At 39.3% G+C, this 20,975-nt stretch overlaps 1 long non-coding RNA gene across 1 annotated transcript in view; it reads left to right on the forward strand.

Moving 5' to 3' along the window:
- LOC122861580 overlaps positions 1-20,975 on the forward strand; it is an 84,818-nt gene that overhangs the window by 30,787 nt on the left and 33,056 nt on the right. Inside the window, exon 2 of the long non-coding RNA XR_006374506.1 lies at positions 4,856-4,995. This is a non-coding gene — a long non-coding RNA (uncharacterized LOC122861580). The remainder of the gene's footprint in view (positions 1-4,855; positions 4,996-20,975) is intronic.

Raw genomic sequence — 20,975 nt, forward strand, 5'->3', positions numbered from 1 at the left:
CTGTCACTTCCTCTGTTTTTATGGGAAAACTTTCTGGTTAATTGGTGCTGTGACTCTATCAGAGCATTTATTACTGAGTTTTCGATGATGTGGCCCTTGTTTGACCTACAGCACAGATTTAAAAAAAACAAAAAACACATCCTTTTCTCAGACTCTCATTTTCAACATGTCACAATTCATTTTTACCAGCAAGCCAGCATGGGCTCTCTCCAAAAATGAAGGGAGGGAAATGTTGGATAAAAGGCAAGTTTCCATTGTTGCAGCAAAATGGACAGTAGCATACTATTTCTATACTGTAGGGTTACTATACTTTGTATAGGGAATAGTTCAACATTTTGGGAAATATGCTTATTGGCTTTTTTGCCTAGAGCTAGATGAGAAGATTGATATCCCTCATGCCTGTACAGTAAATATGAAGCTACCACCAGCTGTTGCCTAGCTTAGTACAAAGATTGGAAACAGGGGTAAATAACTAGCCTGGTTCTGTCAAATGGTAACAAAATCCGCCTACCAGCAACATCACAGGCATTGCAACCAGCTGAAACCCCTGGAAGTTACTGGTCCCGGCCAAGAAATAGTCTTGCACATAACCCTCTGTAAAACAACAACAACTTGTCATTTTAAACTTTGTTTCCTTTTTGGATGGAACCAGGCTAGTTGTTTCCCCCCATTTCCAGTCCTTTGTGTTAAGATAAGCAAACCAGTTGCCGGCTCCTAATCTTCTCACCTAACTCCCGACAAGAAAGAGGATTTCCCAAAATGTCGAACAGTTCCTTTAACGGTCTTTGTCTTACTATTATTATCATCCTTTGTAATCTAGATACATAACTTGTTATTTACTATCACAGGATGTTTCTTATTAATGGATTATTACACGGCTTTGTTGAATACTCGATTCTGATTGGTCAATCAATTGGGCATTCTACAGTCTGTTAGAGCAGACCACCGCTATGAATAACAGACCGTTGCTATCATAGACTCTGGAGTCCAATCACATCAATCCGCAGAAAGAAATCCTATGGCAAAAAAGGTTAAATTTTTAAATCACTATTTGGTGTCAAATTATTGATTTCTTTAGTAAGTATCCATGTAAAAAGCGCATCACCCTGTCTGGGTTAATTTCGCAATAATGACCGGCTTGCTGTACATTAACCCTTACTTATGTGACATCCTGACAGGAAAACATTACAAATTTGCATGAGATGTGCACAGCCCAGGACAGGAGGGCTCTGCGGTGGGTGATTAAAACCGCCCAGAACGTCATTGGTACCCATGTATCGAGCATCAGTGTTATCAATGAGGTGTCTGCGCAGATACAGCCTGTTCATCCTGCTGCTGTCTGGCAAGAGATACAGAGGTATCTGCTGCCATACCATCAGATTACAGAGCAGCTTCTTTTCTCAGGCTGTGAGACTGCTCAATTCATCTTCTGCACTCCACAATTAATACTAGTTTTCTGTTGTTGTTGTTTTTTGTGTGTGTGTAGCATGAAGGGATTACAGCTTGCATTTCGTTGTACAACCCTGTGGTGTATAATGATAAATAAATTAACCTTGAACCTTGACATTTGCATTGCTGTGGCTAAGAAGCTGAAAATATTAAAGTAAAAGGTTTGGTCCAAGGTTGTGACTGTTAACATGGGCCTGTTATCATTCAGACAAGTCTGCATGATATGGGGCTAGTTAATATGTTGAATGAGAAGTATGTTGTTTGGTTTAGGTCAAATCATCACCATCAGCACCATTATTGGTCGGTACACTATAAGGATGGATTGTCAGCAGGCAAAAGAGTGCCATGTTTGTTGTATCTATTCTACAATAGTTTATACTTTACTGTTGCCATGTACTGTATGTTTACATTGGGGTTTAACTCAACTGGAATTTGTAGCCTCACAGGTGTGTGGAGCTGCATTGGTGTGAAGCTGGTATGTCTCAGAAATTGTTAATTTCATGGTTGGAACAGTGCACCATCCCCCTCCTGTATTGAGTGAGGGTGAAGCCTGTATAAATGCATAGGTTTCTTGAACAGCACATACCTCTGACTTTCTTTCTCTTGCTGCTGTGAGTCCAGTATGTGTGAAATGGTGTGTGGTGAATCCCACTTCTTATTCTTTTAGCATTGCTAGAACCCCTTTTGATTTCATAGGCTCCATTACTCTTCAATCTGGACCATGCTTAAAGGCTAAATCTATGTAGGGCTGCCAGCATATCAGAGAAAATGATACTTTTACTATGTTTATGTTAGCATACACAGTGCCTTTGGTATAGTAGGTGAAACATGGTGTGCCACTTTTAATCAAGTAAAATATGTAAACCATGAAATAAATAATTTTGCTTTAAATAAAATGTGAATTTAAAATGTAATCATGGTGACATTTAAAAGCAGAGGAGAGAAAAAACACCTCTACATGTTAGCTGTGTGGTCTTGATTGGACCGTTTTGTCTTGGATTGAAATTTATGACTGCATGGCCTACCACACTGCAATCCAAGGCAAGTAGTTGTATGAAAGCTGCACATAGTGAAGCCCGCTGTTGCTATCAAATTAAATCTAAAATGTCTCATCCGTGACTCTCATGTCCAGTTAACAGATGGAGATCCATCCGAAACACACTGTGTCCTGTGACCGTAATCTTGACTCTTGACCAGGGTCATTAAACTTGACAGGATCCCGACCTTGTGGAAGATGGAACATGGAAGACATAAGGTTCACACTGACCCTGGCTTTTAGCACAAGTGATTTTTATATGCACTTCCACCTGACACTGACAGATGATGAGCTCTTTTGTTTTGAGGCAAGCACACAATAATGAGAGTAGGAGGGCAGTCATTTATTCTTGGAGCTAACACAAATACGTGCCGTCTATTTGACAGTCATCCTCACTTACCTTTTTAATAAATATAATTAAAATTTGTCATCTGAAATTGGCAGATAACAACCAAGCGACCCTTACATACAGAAATAGGCTTCCTCTCTAATTCTCGTTGTGTGTTCAGATAAAAATAACATTTGAAATGTGTTGATGCCAGACACTGGCAAACAAAGAGAAAGCACAATATGAAACAGATGCCACCACAGATGGAGGATAAACAGGCACATACATTTCTGTTACAAAGCAGAACTGTCACTCGCAGCAGTAAATGATTGAGGCAAAGTAGATTCAGAGCCTGTCGTCTTGTGGGTTTCATGGCAATTCTGTACTTACTGTAGAAAATAGAAAATCTTCACCATAGCTTTTGATATAGTTCATTTGACCCACTAAAGCAGAAATTATTTTTGCCCTTTGATTTCTTCTTGCTGAACCTTCAGCATATGTGGCTCAAACCCATGGGTCCTCTAGCAGTAGTACAATGTCACTATCCACTAGAGCATCCAACTTTTTTGGTTCTTGGAGTTATTTACATGAAATGATCAGTTTAAGTAAGGATACTTATGTATATGAGTATTTCTGTGATTCCTGTTGGTGAGGATAGAAGCTAAATTGCATTATTGTGTTGTAATCTTGGACTTACCAATGCAGTTTGTGCATGGTGTAGGCCAAATCCCAAGATTATCACTTCATTCATTAAAGCTTAATCTGACATCTATTTTTTTTTCCTCTAATCAAAACACTTTGCATCCTTTCCTATAAAGGATAATTTAATGAGGTTATTTTATCTCTGTGATGGGTGTCTTATAACTGTAAGTGAGAAGCCCAGAAGAGACTTTAATATGTTCACCTTAAACACCCTCCTCTCCTCCAGTGTGATGATTATATGCAAGAAGTTTTGATTAACTGCCAGCACAGGTATGAGATTTCAGTAACTGTCATCCTGTCTCTGTATTTATTATGCAGAGTGTTTATATTTTGGCCACCTCTGTGTATAGGGGGAAGTGTATGGAGTAGGTGAGACAAGGTCTGGAGCTGTCACCTATTGAGAGAGCCCAAGAGAGCAAAGGCAGTGATTTACACTCTGGGAGGACACCCGCAGTCTTCAGCATGGTGTGTTATGACATGTAATCACAGACAGTCTCTTTGTCTCTCTGCTATTTTTTAGCACTACCCCCCATCTCTCGCCTTGCAACCCCATGGCTATATGGTTTATTTGAAACTTTTTGAGGCCTTTTGTTGTATGCTATGAATGAATTTGTCTGAACTGGTTTACGTGCCATTTGTATGTGTGACGGTATAGAAGAACCCAGGGGGTTCCAGATGGGCATTTTTACAGTAAAACCCAGAAGCAGCACATATTCAGTTAACTGGAAGGATTTTGACAGCTGGCAGTCCTGGCTATTTTTCTCTACCAAACCCCCTATAACAAATGAAACCTGCATAATTGCTGGATTTAAATACTTGGATAAGGTAGTGGTTTTCACTATGTAAACACAAGTCAACCAGTCAATAAACACTGACAAGTAGGGCTGGGTGATATGGCTATTTTTAGACTATGCCACAATATACAGTATGATTTTTTTATATATATATGTATTCTCTAAAATAACATACCTTAAATTCTCCAATAGTGCAAACAACTTATCGAATGCGATGCATTGCTGTAGATTAAACTACCCTAAATAGTTAACATTAGCTAACTGCACCCGTGTTACCGGCCTAGTCTTCCCCTTTAAGGAATGTGGTCTTGTGGGTAACCAGCGGTGTTATTGTGAAAGTGAGCCTTTTTCCTTACATCACTTTAGTCAGCCATAAAGTGTGTAGATGAGCTCAGGTTGCAGTATAATAGTTACTGGACAGCGGTGTGTTGCGTTTGCTTCCACAGAAAATCAATAAAATCTTCTTGTACTCTTCACAGCAGAGTTGCTCCAGACTGTGAACAGCTAGCTAGTTAGCAGCTTCTGACTGTCATCTTCTCTTTCCAGGTCAGTCATCATAGAGCCAAGGTTTAGCTGTGACTGTAAACACAGCCAGCACCCAGCCTGAAGCCTGCCTTCTCTGATCTGCTGACTCACTCTGCACATAGCGGACCATTCAGTCCAGGAGGGGGAGATACCAGGAAGAGGTAAACAATGTAGCTGAGAGGCTTGGAGATGACAGGTACAGCAGTACAGAAGCTGTTTGCTATTTTTTTTATTTAGTTTTTTAAGCAAAGGGCAAGCACTCAGGGGTTACAAACACCCACGCACAAATATTTTAGTGTGCAGACAAATATTTTTGTGTGCAGGAGTTTGTAACTAACACAAATACACAAACATAGACACACAGAGAGTGGGAGAGCACAAGAGCATATTTTCTATTTTCCATGCCCTGGGCGTTAGACATACCAGGAGCGACAGAAATCTCGCCAAGTGGGATAAGATCATAAAACTGCAAGGCACTCTCCTCTCATTTTCAACTAAATGGATAAAATGGTGTCAGCATGTTACTGCGAGCCCCTTAGGATCTGAAATACTGGCAGGACTATAAACTAAAGCAGTTACTCCATGACAAGACACTGAATCCTTTACCATCAAGAAAGATTTCATTTGAAATGTTGTAGCAGTTGCAAAAAATATCAGAAAATGAAGTAGGGTTGGGAAACACTGAGAGATAGATAGATATTATACACACACTTTTGAGCAGTTACCTCAATATCAGTTCAATACAGTCACATACAGTATATCGCTATAATGTGATGATATTATAGAGTGGACTATGATGACCAATTAGACAAAGCACTAATTTTTCATTCCTCAGCTAGTCAGTTAACTGTAATGCAACCTTAAAAGCCTAGAAAACACAAATTAAAGTTATGCCATAATATCCAATTATCTACAGCTATAGGCAAAATTTTAATATAAGCTAATTTTAGTGTTCCTGGTTGTTTGGGAGGTATACTGACCAGTGGAGCAGAAAGCTGGCTAGTATTGCATTGACTTTGACCAAGGCTCCCATAGGCTCCTCTATTACACTTTGTTCTTTGGTAAATACAGTTACAGCAGGTAGCAGAGGTGTTGATAGAAACTCCCTGTAGCATTGTAAAGGAGTGCTGTGTTTAATTTCTTTTTCTCGGTTTTGCTGATTTGTTCAGTTTTAGAAATTTCAATTACTGTCGCCCCTTTCTCTTTCTCTGTGGTAGGAATTGTACTGTCAGTTTTCTAAGTCATTAGGCTTTGTGTTAACCTCGGGGGACCAACAGGGTCAGGTGTCACTCCATGGTCTGGGCACAGATGAGAAAGGAAACAAGTGAAAGAGAGGAAAATAAAGGGGAGAGGGGTGATAATAATAAACTGGATTAAAGGACATCTAAAGGTGTTAGATTCTGTCAGATTGGCTGGAGAGGTGTCAGTTTGCAATCTAGGTAGCAGTCAGTGTGTTGAAAAAAAATCTTTGATACATTTGAGTGGAAACCAATTCCAGTGACAATTGTGAGACCATGTGAAATAAAAAGTGGAGATCTTGAACATAAGTCACTTTTGAAATGGTCCGTTGTGTGTTATCCCAGTACTGAAACTCATTACAGACCTCTGCACCATAAATAAAATAAAATACATCCTTTATCATCAAAGCAGAGTTTACTTTGTTTAGCAAATGTCCTGCTGTATCCTGCGTTATAAAACACCTGCACTGGTTCAAAAATCCTTCAAATACTTTTCAACAAGGGACCTGTTAAGCAAGGTTATATCATTCCCTCAAGGCAGCAAACTCAGTGTCTTGACTCTCTTTCTCTGCTTTTCTGTCATTTTGGTTTTGACAGTGCTGTGCTTACAGTATAGCTGAAGGCAAGTTTAAACTCCATGCACAGGCTCTCCATGAGGCCACACAATTATCCAGAGTTTGATAGCAGAGCATGACTGACAGATTCTGTCACTATATTGAGTGTGATTGCAGAGTGAGAATGGAAGTTACCTCTCGAAAACCTCCCATGAAGGCACAACGCAACAGCAGCATAGAGATCAGCTGCTGGTGCATACTGTATTGCAGCGTAAGCTGTCATGTTAGCATGAATTGCTGATAAGACAGTCTCACACACATAATTTCATGTGGACTCATTTACTTTCTATTTTGTGTCGTTATCAACTTCAGCTAGATCAGTTTACTGATTTACCAAGCCAGATGTGAGCTGTCTTTTTTTTATTAAATGAAATACTGTTTATTGTGGTATGTGTTTGTGTTGATTTTTAGAAGGATAAAAGTGGTGGAATCGTTATTCAGTCCTGCACCATCTGTGCTTTTGAAGAAAGGGTTTGCATAGGGCTCATACGATTGAGTGGCACCTGCTTGTCAGAGAGTAGCTGTAAAATATTGCTGCATTCAGAGAAGGCAGTACTCCACCTGCATGCCAATCAGGCTGTCAGGCTAATCCCCTCCACCTGCATGCACTCGCACACACTCGTACTCGTACTCTCTGATTCTCTCCTCCAGTGTTTCTTTCACTGCATATCCCCTGTTGGTATGGAGACATATGCCCATCACAACATCCATTCACGCATTGACAACGTTTGAAATCAGGCACTCATTAAATTTTCTCCGTGTGTACTTTGTAGTCAGTGTGGCAGATACTGTATCAGTAGGTTTTGTCAGACAGATTGTCTTACCTAAACATGGAGGTACACTGACGCTGTTTAATGTCTGCTCACTCTAGCATGGCTGCCAGCATTGATTTACCCACTCTCAAGGTTTCGTTGTGTCAAGCAGGATTTTGTTTTTCTGTTATTTACGGTAGCTGACATCCATAGAAACACTTGTATCAATGAAAACAAGGGAAAATGAGGAGTGTTCTGTCTGCTGTTTTTAAAGCTATTGATTTACACAAGAGGAGATGTGAAAAGGACCTTTGCCCAAGCTTATGATCATCTGTGGTGTTGTAGGTGTACTTGCTGGAGGAAGTGAGTGTGTTTTATATGTGCGTGTATATGTGTGATCATACAAGTATGCTCACACTTATCTGCATGGCTGTTTTTGAAATAACAGAAGCCTGACTGTCAGCAATAGGAGCTCAGCTTTGCACACAAAGCACAAGCTCATTCTCCTGAGCATCTTCTCTGATCTCTATTTTCTCTGTCATGTCAAGACAGTAACAGGTGTCTCACCTAAGGCAAAAACAATGTATCACTGTCTTCCTCTTGATCTCGCTGTATTTATCTATTGTTGCAGCTCTCTGGGATAAAGCGGGAACTTCATAGTGAATTTGGTACCCAGGCTATGCCTCTGTCATGCTCCTCCACTGTGCCAACCTTGTAGGTATCTTGGGTACTATAGCTTCATAGGGAGTAACCACATGGTGCTTCCTAGCTTGGATACATTCCCAGCAATGCACCCATGCAGGGCTGGCTGGATGAACAGAAGGTCAGGACATGCCATAACACTGTGTAATGCTGGGCTGGCGACAGCACCCAGGCGTTGCCAGGCACTGGAGACCAGATCAGGCGCCAGTATCAGCCCAGTATCTGATCTAGGTGACTCAGCTGAGTGTGTTTAGTGACTTTTATCAGATTTTATTCATCAAGGTATCACACAGTGAGTGTCATACAGTGTAAATCTTTATTGCAAATTAGATTTGATCTGTAATATCATCCACCATGCCTAATGGTAGATGTGAGATTTCGCTGACTGCAAATTACATCGTGGAATGTGACATTAACATGAAAAAGAGACGATAAGGAAACAGTCTTGAATTATTTCTGAAGAAAAGTAAGCATATCTTCCTTCCTCTGTTTGCACTGTGCACTGTGTGAGTCATCACGTTATGTGTTTCTGCCTGTCCTTTTACCTCTAAACCCGCCTCCCTCCTCCACATCCCTGCTCTCTGAAGCAGGTAGGCTGACTGTAAAACAATAGAGCCTCGCTCCCTCGATTAAACACTGTCAGATTAATTTACATCTCAGTGCTGTTTGACAGTAGGATGTGTCTTTGACAGGAAGCTGAATCCATTATCTGTCAGACTCCTGGAGCCTCACACTCATGCGCTTGAAATGCAATTTATATTCAATTTAACAGTTTTTGTGAACATGATTATGAATATGAAAAAAGTAATATCCTCATCAACTATGCAACATTATACAGTCTGTACTTTTTAAATACCCCTGTATTAATTTGTAGGTATATGTCCTTGCATAGACAGAAAACAAAGCACTGAGTATGAGGTCATTCATTTCAGCCTTTTGTACACTTTTTGTCTCATTAAAGATCTGAACGTATGACGTATCCAAACACATCCATCCATCTATTCATCAACTGCTTACTCAAGTCAGTGTGAGGCTACCAGGGCAGGCAAAACATTTTCATATCTCATAGTATCCTTCATGTCCCTCTGCTCATGGTTTTCTGACAGCTTTACAAATGTTGGGTAATCTAATATTTACAGATTGGTGATGAATTACCCCTTCATTAGAAGAGATAAAGCTCTTAAAATCAGGGCATTAACTGATCTTGGGCAGAACTACGCTTTCTTTCTTCCAAGTGGATGAAGTTAATGATGCAGTCGTAGAAAGGGTTTCAGTCGTAGTCATCTGGACCCTTTCTACGATAGAACACTCCTGGACGAATGAGGGACTACACCGTCTTAATGATGCAGTGTAAAACCCTTTCAAAACTGGGTAGACAGTGACAAAATGATCCATAAATACAAAAATCACAGATTTAAATCTTTAAAGAAGCCATATGTTGTCTTAGATGTTTTTAGACATGGATTTAACAGACATTTCATATTTGCAGTCCTATGCTCTTTGATATACAGTAGATGAAGTAAATGAAGTAGAAATAATTAGCAGCTTACCACAGCATTTCTAGCATATACAGTACAGTGTTGAATGTTAACTTGTCACCAATATGGTATGAAACATTAAGTGCGTCAACATTGTGGGATTGTATTGAGAGATAAATTATGACTATTTGAATCCCTCATTTCTTTAAGGTCTTTTCATACGGGGAGTGACACTCCTCCTGCGTACTCGCTTGGATCCGCGGGGTCGCACTGCGCTCCTAATGTGAATAGACAAGCGCTCTGCGAGTCAACGTCAGGCGTTCTATGCATGGTAACCATGGAAAAGGCTTCTGTGCACTACTGTAACCCTGCCGGTACAACAGTTTTTTCTTTATAGCTTAGCTTAAGTAAAAACTATACATAGCGCTACCTGATACATCCACTCTTGCGCCGATGCTGTGCCATGCGAAAGCCCTCCTGTTTATGAGGCCTATGTGTTTCAGGGAACTCACAAACGGCAAGGATCAGTCTCTCATCCACTGATTTGCACAAGTTCAAGACAATTCAACTCTGGCAGCGGGCAGGCGTGTGCATGATATGAGCACAACCGCAACAGTTTCACGGGATCGCGCCCACGTCTCCGCCTGTCAGAATGCCCCCTATCTGCCTGCTCACCTCTCATTGAAAATTAATTACTAGGCTCGTCAATCGCTCCCCATGTGAAAAGACCTTTACTGTGTACTCATACACAGAATTAGTTGATTAATCAGTTAGGCAAGAATATTATTTAGCAACTATTTTGACAATTAATCGTTTAGAGGTGGTGGTGGGGGGGGGTTATGTCAAAAGTCTCTGGTTCCAGCTTCTGCATTGTGATTATCATGTCCTTTATGATTGTAAATTGAATATCTTTGGGTTTTGGACTGGATCGGACAAAACAAGACATTTGAAGATGTCATGTTTAGAGAAACTGGGATGGACATTTTTTTCTGACATTTTACAGACAAGACAATTGATTTATTGAGAAAATAATCTGAAGACAGCTGACTTGCATTCATTTTAGAGAAAAATACCACATATAGAGGATCATCCCATTTTCCCCGTATGCTTATTTTTGATGTTCTCTTAAAATGTGCCCAGTGGGTCTGTCAAATAATAGGCCAGGTTTCAGCTCATAGGGATTTGAATGTAAGAAAAATGTGCAAAACAAACAAATGTAATTAAATCAAGATCTTTGCAAAATGCAGGCCTACTAATTGTAGTTTCTGTTCGGAGGTGCAGCATTCTTGTGTCCTAATTACCTTCAGTCAGATAAACAGGATGCTTCTAGGGCATTAGACTAATAATAGCCTGAGTATGGTGAAGGCAAACACCACCTGGCAAATGTCACAGTCAAGTGAAGAAGGGGAGGGCCATGTTTACATTGAATCAGCCGTAATTGTGTGTGATTGAGGTATTAGACTAATTGTGTCTACATTCATAGGATCCATCCTGTGCAAACTGAAGCATTACTCCAGAGAAGCACTTGAGCAAGGCTGCATATTTTAAAATTATTTTCTCAATTGGTTTGTTGCTAGAACAATAACCCAATTGTCATGAAGAGGAAGTACATTTAAACTGTATTCAGAAATCAAACTAATTACACTAGGAATGGAGTTGGCCAGACGGGCGTGATTTTCTTTTTTTTTTTCCTTCCCCCCATTTCATCTCTGCAGCCGGTCAATAAACAATCTGCATAACTTTACCGCATCAATATTTAATGTGCCAGCTAAAGGTCTCCTCTCCTACAGGTCGCAGTCAGTCTGGGTTTGATGTTCGCTACTTTGAAATTCTCCACAGACGCAAACAGTCCCAAGGGGTTTTGTGTGTGTGTGTGTGTGTGTGTGTGTGTGTACTTTTGTGTGTTTGTCTGTGTGTATGCATAATGAAGAATGTTTGTGTTTTAATATTTTTATTGTACTTTGCAAGTTTGCCTTTGTTTGTGTGTCTGTGGGTGTTTCCATACATCAGAGAGAGAGGCCTCAAAGCCCTCTTAAGCCAGTAGAGACTATCTGCTCCCCCAAATTGCTTACAGCCGGTCTATCAGTGGGGAGGGGAAAATATGGGGGTGAATTTTTAACGATGAAAACAAATGAGCTAACACAGGCACACAATTAGGGGGAAGTCATGGGTATGTGTCGTCTTTAGATGAGCAACATGATGGCCTCTTTACCCCTAGCGGGGTTAAAGCTCTGCCCCAGGAGATGGCTCATTAGGGCTGAGGAGGAGAGGAGGGGCTGCTGACAGTCAAAACAGTGGGCGTGGAGAGAGGGGGTCGCTGCCACTCAGGGAGAAGAGGGGCTCGGCTAAAGTCCTTTCACAACAAGGGCCATTCTGATTCTGTGGAAGACATTAGCTCATGGTGAGAAATCATCATGTCACACAAAGGACAGCTGCCATAAGGGCTGCATTACCTCTAGTACCAAAATATTGCCTTATCAGTGAGGATACTTTGTAGTGTTTTCATCTTTTACTGAATTTTGTTCATACTTAAATCTCTCATTCTATATGAATATTATATAATTTGATATTTTCTTTAATTGGTAATAACTGATATTTTCTGACCGTAGATGTATCTTATCAAAAAAACTTGTGAACCTATAGAGAATTATTACAAAGCATGAGTAAAACTGTTAACTATTAAGATTTTATTGATCCTCCCAAGAAAGAGATATTATCTGAGTGAAATTCAGAATGATTGTAATATCTAATGAAACCACTCACCAGTTATTCTTAATGAGTTGTAATGTGGAAAAGTCATTTACAGAGTTGGTCTTCATCACTGATATAATCATTAGATGATGTATCTCATTAATCATGATATGGTTGTTACAGATCATGCATTTTTTAAATTGGCTTAGTTTGAACTTGGTGAAAGGGGTTTCAGAATAACAGAACAAAGAAGAATGAGCAGTGTAAACAGGATCTGTACTGTACATAGATGCTTTGCCTGATTGTGAGAGTGTTACTGTAAGGATAAAGTCAATGTGATCTCCATCACAAAAGCCTTTGTTCAGTGGGCACAGCAGCTTTTGGTCCCATTATGGGACTGTACATGTAGCACACTCCTGGGTCTTTAAAAGCTGGAAGAGTGCCACCAGATGGTTAAGAGCAGAAGTGAAGATGACATTTTCCACCCTGCATCTATTTTAATGATCCATTACAGTGTCCTGTATCTCATTCTGCCATTAAACAAAAACAGTACTCTGACTTAGTGGTGCTTAATTCCATAGCTTGTTAACAACATGTAACATAGATACATTTGTACAGAGTACATAGAGTGTTATTGTGATTATGTACCCATGTCTTGGAGGCACTCTTAATGCTCACTCAGTGGAAACAAATGTCCTCTTAGGGGACCAAAAAAATCTATCTATCTTACAGTACATAAACATTATTCTATTAAAAGAAAACTGAAACTGACAGATAAAAACTGTTTAAGGACTACAAGTAACTGAAGACTACTTTCAATTGCAGGTGCACCCTGACAACAAAAATGTCTTCTAAATTTAACCAGATAATGTTGTTAATAAAGGAATTTTGAGAACAACTTGTTCATAGTGTGGCAATGGCATTTCACCCATCACACGTCACTAGAAGTCCCGGGAATCTGTTGTTATAATAGCTTCGCCAGAGATGTCCCCATGGAAAACAAGCCCCTGATTTTATGATGCTACAAAAACGATTTGTCCAACATTCTCTTTGAAAATGACCGCCATGCTTTGCTTCTCTGTTGATCAAAGGAACTAAATCCAGACTGATTCATTTGTTTTCTGACTCTTGTTGAATTATCCAGAGCTGCTGTATTCAACAAAATTTGCATACAGGGTATTAGCTTTGGAACAAACTGGGCTTCACACAAACAAGTGCACACAGCTTAATTTAAGCAGCAAATTGAGAATCGAGTAAGCATCTCTAATCTGCTTAACAAAAAGAAATAGTATTTTCTCACCTAATTAATATTCTCAGTTCAACTAATTAAAAATCCAAACTAGAGTATACACTAGTGAGTTTAGTGTGAAGTAAGACTGACAGGGTTTAGCACCCCCATAATCACACCACCCAGAGCAATGTGGAAAGTAACAATAAGAACAAGAAGAATAAGATGGGCTATTCTGTTTGTTTTTTAAGCTTAAATGATTTGAAGCTAGTGTTTAAAAGTAGTTTCCGACTTCCATAGAAAGGACCTCTCATAAAGATATTACCAGAAGCCATAATAACCACTGTGGGGATTTGTATAAAGGTAAATTTAAACCATTCAACTTCAGCACCTCTGCAACTGTGTGCTTCTGACACCTGTACCTGGAATCATTATAACCATATTAGCTTGCCGTGAAGGAGAAGCGGTGTTAACTAAATTGTTAGGAGAGGCTTCTTTTCATCAAATGGATGCTGTGAGTCTTTGTGACTCTCACCCTGATGGACACGGCATTTACTGTGAATCACAGTGCCATTTTCTCAGCATTTAATGAACATGGATCTGTGAAACCATTTGTGCCTTTGTTTCCAGGCATTTCTTCATTCATCTCCTGACTTTTTAAAGGGCCAAGTTGGATGCATTTAATAGCACTGATGTGTCAGTGAAGAGGGTAATCTTGCAGCAATAACTTGTACACTGAAAGGTAGATCTACCCACTCATGCCAGAGATATTTAAAAAAAAGAAAAAGAAAAATTGTGAGGACTCTACTAGTTTCAAGGGTCGTTTTCAATCTAATGTGTTAGCGATCCTAAACGCTCGACCATTTTTGCTGTTTGCTTGTGGTGCACTTTCAAGGACACAAACTGTACAGCAAGTGTATGTCTAAAGCACTCTCAGTTCTTGACCTTGGACAAAATGGCCACCACCTCTATCAATCACCAGCTCAACCAAGAAGAAGAGAAAATTATGCCGCTAACAACATTATCACAACACTTGTTCACATCTCATTGATTTGACAAAAGCCATCACTCAGCATTGTCAGTCACATGGTTCAGTGCTCTATTATAGGAGGGATGGGCAACACAAAAGATCAGATACTATAGTGGTCTCAGTGATAGGATTTATAACATACTATTTCTTCTTACCCTCTTAAAATAAGTCCAAAATTCCATGTAGCACTTGGAAAAATATTCATGGTCAGAAACACTTTACCAAATAATCCAATCCAATACGAAAACAGTACAAATTATGGTCTGAAAAATGATCATAGTGTTGAATCAACACCCCTCAGACACAATCAGCAAAAACTCATTATCATCTTCACAAATGTAGGCTATTGTATCGGTTTGTATTATATTGTAAGGTGTTCTCGTTATTTATAAATGCTCATAAAGGTGAGCTTAGCAGACCGTATCATCTCCTCATCACCCTCTCACATGTGATAGATTCTGAGGTCCATTGTTCATATCAAAGATGTGACTTTAAGATCATCACAGGGGTACTCCAGCATTTTGTATTTTGCATGAGAGATTTTTTGAAAAGTGCTCAAAATCGATGCAGCAGAGATATCTTGACTTTTATTCCTTAAAATGGAACTCCAGAAACCCTGGATCCTACACTTCCCATAATGCAACTCGCATCTAGCATCTGTCTCCAGGATCCCAGTTTAAATGCCGGCTTTCTGTTTGTTCAAATGCGTCTCTAAGTTCAAGGCGAGAGAACCCTAATAACACCTGATGGTATTTTCTCAGACTTTAGAAACAGAAGACATTAAACAGCTGTTTTCACAGACTGAACAGCACTGTGAGGAGTGCCCCTTTTAATATTTTTTCTTCCAGCAAGATGTGTGTGAGCAGTTTCCAGTCATGCCATAAGGGGGAAAATGTGTCACATTCCCAAAAAAAATTAACTCTTTCTGCCTTCCTCTTTATAAGACAGATGCTTCAACTGGCCTGTCAAAAAAGAAAAGAAAATACTTTTAATGTTTTGATTAATTATTGATCACAGCACCCCACCCCCCAGTCTCCATTTCTGACATAAAGGCCAAAAAGTGCTCGGGTTTTTCAGTGGACAGTGTCACACCCCTTTGGGATACTGATGTCACACTATTTATCATCTCCTATTGAGAGGCGATGAGGGAATAGATTCACCTGCGAGGATTCCCAACGGTAGCTCCCTGGACAGCTTTCCCGCCCTCTCGTCCCCTCTGCGGTGTCCCAGGGGAGGTTTCAATTAAACAGCTCGAATGTTTGGGACGTTTTAATCCCTCTTCCACCTCGTTTATCTCTGCACCCACACCTCTGGAGCCCAGGCAGTGGAAGAGTGCATCCGTGGATAAAACCATCTCTCTGTTCACTTTGTGTACTTGTCTTCTATATTGAGATTAGAAGCGCAGTGTGTGAGGGATTAGCCTTCTTGTGCCTATTTAGATGCCATATAGAGAGAGTGTGTCACTAGATTCAGTTTTGACACCACTGTTAACTGTAGGTTTTGGTTAGGGTGGTGAGCATGGCTGAACCTTATGTTTCACCTGAAAAGCAAGGCCCTCCCCAGGGTTATTAATGTTTTCTTTGAACCGTCCACTTAATGTCTTACAACATTAAAACACTAAAACTACAACGCCATCCCCACAATATTTCAAAATAATATAACCATGTTAAATTGGTAGAACTTGTTAAATCGTGTACTCCAATTTAAAACTTAATATTTTAATGGAACTTCTAATGTGCGCCGCCAATGTACACATTAATAAAAAAAAAAACGTGATACAGAGCCATAACTGTTACTGGAAAAGTGCACCTTAATGCACTATGGCACAAATGAAAGTTGTCGTCCTGGTGGAATTATTTAAGTAACTATTAACAATAAAATGAAATAAATAAAATAAAATATAAATGAAATAAAATATTAATTTAGGATGAGAAAAAAATACCCTCCCCTACTCCCCCCAAAAAGGTCACCCTACCCTACCTTGAGCCAAAAGACAAAATCGCAATGCCCTTCCTTTTCCTCACCCCCGCCCCCAAATAGAATTGTAGAGACCTTTTTTAAGCATAAAGCTTTAGCAGAGTAAACAGTAAAATATTGTTTCTAACTATGGAACATCACAGGACAAAAGTAAAACTTTAAACTCAATCGACCACTTTCTGTCTTCCAGTTCTTCTTCTTCAGGGAGACAAGTATTGTCAGGGAGCTACTTAGTTTAACTTTTTATTATAAGGAATTCATATTGTAGACCTTATCTGCTTCTCCTCTTGTCTGTACTAGAAAAAGTCTTGTACATGCTACTTTAGTATGTGATTTCAGAGAGTTTGAAAGGCAATAACAGGCTATCTATACTGTCAGCCTGTTTCAGACCTTTTCTCAAGGTCATTAAATATTGTTAAATTTGACGTATTTGTGAGAGAGAAAATTGATGTGATGACCTTTAGCAGTCAAATTGAATAGCTATGCCATAATGCTCTTTTTAAAAAAACGTATGCTAAGCTTTGCTTCTCATTTGTGTCTCATATATAATTGACTTCATGGCTTTACAGTGTGCTCTACTCTACTTAACTAGTCAGAGACAATCTTTGGCTGGTGATTTTCTGAGAAACAGCTTGTTAATGGTCAATTGATTTGGGCTTAATGGGAGTATTGATTGAGGTGATCTAGAATGCAAATTTTTCATCCAATGTTCTGAAGTCAAACAGAATAGCTGGTGTGTCTGTGCAGGTCATGTGTTAAATGTGCATCATTAGTGTTCTACTTTCAGCTCCTCACTCAACTGCCAACCGAAGCATGGGTAGATTAGGGCTGAAGAATTGTAATTATTTAGTTCCACAACTATCCCCACCATTTTGGGTGATGCTCATTTAAAACAACTTGTATTCTTGCTCTGTGCTGTCACTGTGCATTTTAGAAAGGTTGAATCATTTTTTTGATGAAAGTGTTGGTTTGTTCCTTTCCTAGTCCAATCAGAGAGACGCATGCATTTCCCCTGCGCTTTTTAGTAAGCATCTCTGCGTGAATCAATACTTAACATATCTGTTATGTTAATTTGCACTTTCCAATTCACAGTCTAAAGCACTCTTCATTAATGAGAGCTACCTGGCTTAGTGTCCTGAGAAATGTAAACAGCTGCAGCATTAAAAGCGAATACATTTATTCAGATCACACATCACCGTTTGACCACTTTAATATGTTCTCTTTCAAGTCAAAGGAACATAAAGATACACTGTAGATCATTTTGTTTTGCACAGTTTCAGTTTTGTAATTTCAAACTGTTTCATTTTGTTCCCCCTCTAAACACCAGTATCAGTCTGTGTGTCAGACAGAACCATCTCAAGACAATCAACATGTCTTTGGTAAAGGATGAGAGTGCCCGGGAGCCAGAGAGATTCATCACTCATCAGACACTGTTAGGGAAATTTAGGAGCTTAATTTTGTCATTCCAGGCAGTTGATGCAGCCAGTGATTCAACATTGTTATACTAGAGACTGATGTCTTCTCTATAACTGATGTGCAGACGGGCAGCAATTCCTCAAGGAGAGGGATGGTCTCTCCTGCTGGAGTTAATGATGTCATGTTGGTGTTTTTTTGTACAATCCTTGGTTATATTATCAATGTAAAACAGTTTCAGATGGTATATAACAAAACTAGTGCTGAAACAATTAGTCGATTAATCGATTTACAGAAAATGTAACAATTTTGACAATCGATTAAGTTTGTCATTTACTGAGCAAAAATGGCAAACATTTTCTGCTTCCTGTTTCTCAAATGTGAAAATTTGCTACTTTTCTTTATTTTAATATCATTGTAAAGTAAATATCGTTGGGTTTTGGACTGTTGTCCGGACAAAACAAGCAATTTGTAGACATCGACTTGAGCTCTGAGAAGTTGTGATGAGCATTTTTCACTATATTCTGAATATGTATTGACCATGTGATTACTTAAGTAATGATAATGAAAATAATCCTGAGTTGCAGCCCTATTCAAGTCATGTATCATGCAAAAATGCAGAACATTTGCTTTTTTCAGGTTCTCAAAAGTGAGGACTTGCTGCTTTTTTTGTTTTACACTGTAGATTGAATATTTTGGGGATTTAGGCCGTCAGTCCGACAAAACAAGCAATTTGAAGATGTTACCTTGGACTCTGTGATGATTTTCTGGGCATTTTTCACTATTTGCTATTTGTTTTTATTTTTATATTTTTGTGGACTAAATGATTTATCAATCAAAAAATATGAAAATACACTCAGTTGCCAGTTTATATGATACACCTAGATAAAACTTTTGCAGTCTAATACAACATTCCTGCAATAATTCTCCCCTTCATGAAGGTTATAATGTTCTGTTTATGTTGAAACTGTCTTAGAGAGGTGTTTTGTTTTTGAAAGCTGCAGTTGGTTATCCGGTTGAATTATATTGCACTATACTGACAGGTGTTTCTATTATTTTGTCCACTCCATTTATATCAATGAGGGTAGGCTACATAACAGAAACACCTCTATGTATGCACCTCTATAATGACCATACAGTTGTCTCTATAGCAGTTTCAACAAAAACTAAATATTATAACCTTCATTAGACTGCATTAGTTTTAGCTAGGTGCACCTAATAAATTGACAACTGAGTGCATGTTTAGATTATTGGCTAATACAAATTTGCACCCCTAAGCTAAACAAGCTAAAAACATAATTTGTTAAATGCATTTCCTAAAGCTGATATGTGGAGATGACTATGGAGATGATATATATTTACAAGGCAAAATCTTCATGTATGCCAAACTGAACTGTATGGCCTCAATCTGCTTTGAAAAGCACAGCTCTATGATACTGTTAAGTATAATTTTACTACAGCTAGACTATGATCTGATTGGACAATGTGACTGCAGTCTCCAGCTGAAAAGAAGAAAGACCTGCCGTACAAATCCATTTTGACATTGCCCAGGGCTTAAGATATGAATGTGGTTGATCTTCATATTGCAGTTCTACTTGTACCTGGATCTCCATTTTAATAGGCTAATTACTGGGCAGCTGGCTCGGCAGCCTGCATGTGTCTCAGTCAGAGGCCTGGGTCTGAATGGGCTGCAGCCTCTGCCAGTAGACTGGAGACAGCTGGCTGTGTGGTGTGCTTTGCAGAGATGTCAGAAGAATCCTTTTCTAATCCTCCGCTCCCCTGCTGGGAGCCTGTTGTTGGACAGGCATCACACAGAACATATGACACTGTTGATAAGAGGGACTCCATACAATTCAGTCAAATTAAAAAAGGATCACTTTGGGTTATTAGCTGACTGTTTGTCAGAATGTTATCGCTCTCAATACGATACTTATTCAAAGATCATCTGGCTGTCACTAGGGTTTTCTCATGAAGCAAGTGCAGCATTTCGTGAAGTGGAGAGGATAGGCAGTGCTTGGATTTAATCATTTATACTCCTCATCCCAGTTTGGATGAAGTGTGTTGTTCAGAGGTGTTAATGGAGTCAGATCTCAGGGGGATTTCTGCTGGTAGACCAAAAGAAAGAAAAGGCTTTCCACATGACTTACCATGAGACAGATTCAGGCAGTGCAGTATCATCCTGTGCTTCCACTGATTTGTATCATATGATAGTCCTGCATGGTAGTCAAGTGAAGGTCTGTGCCCTACTGTATAATAGAACTAATCACGTGCAGCATCTAAAAGAAATTGCCTTTTGGTGACCTTTTTGTTTTGCGTTTATTTAAATTTATTAGGTTATATTAGCAGTGGGATCAGATAAGCCATACAGTGAAAACAGTCTGGGAGCACTGTACTAATTGCTCTGCAGCTAGATAAGCATCTTGGAAAAGCTCCAGACGTGAGTTGAGAGCACACTCAGATTTAATTACCTACACGCTGATGCAACTTTAAACACATGGAGGTCGGACCTGGGAAATAACTTCAATATTTTGGCTGAAAAGACTCTTGCCTACTGCATACATAACCGCACAACCTTGCACAGACCTGCACGTACACCAAGTGGTGGTAGAATATGACTTTCACCTGACGAGCACTAGCATCAATCTTTTTGGAAAAAGAAGAATGAAACCCATCAAGAAGAGAGCGATGGGTTTAATTCACTGGTGGGCTTGTGGAAAAGGATGTAACATGTTTGAAATTCCCAATAATGATAAAAAAAAAAAAAAATGCTATAAGGCTTTTATTCTGAAGTGCCAGGGGGGACAGAGGAAGCAGCTTGCTCTATAACTCATACAATACATGATACGAGAAGTCATCTGTACTTATGGGTTGAGAATGAGGTATTCACAAAAATGTTAGAAGATCCTATGCATTAATTTTACCTCTGAAATTGTCTTGTCTAGTCTGAATAAAAATGTAGGATTTGAAAATATGTCTGTTATTATTTGATATATCCCTAGTGTTTAAGAAAAGAGACAG

This window comes from Siniperca chuatsi, linkage group LG15 (genome assembly GCF_020085105.1).
Source record: "Siniperca chuatsi isolate FFG_IHB_CAS linkage group LG15, ASM2008510v1, whole genome shotgun sequence".
Taxonomy (NCBI): Eukaryota; Metazoa; Chordata; class Actinopteri; order Centrarchiformes; family Sinipercidae; genus Siniperca; species Siniperca chuatsi.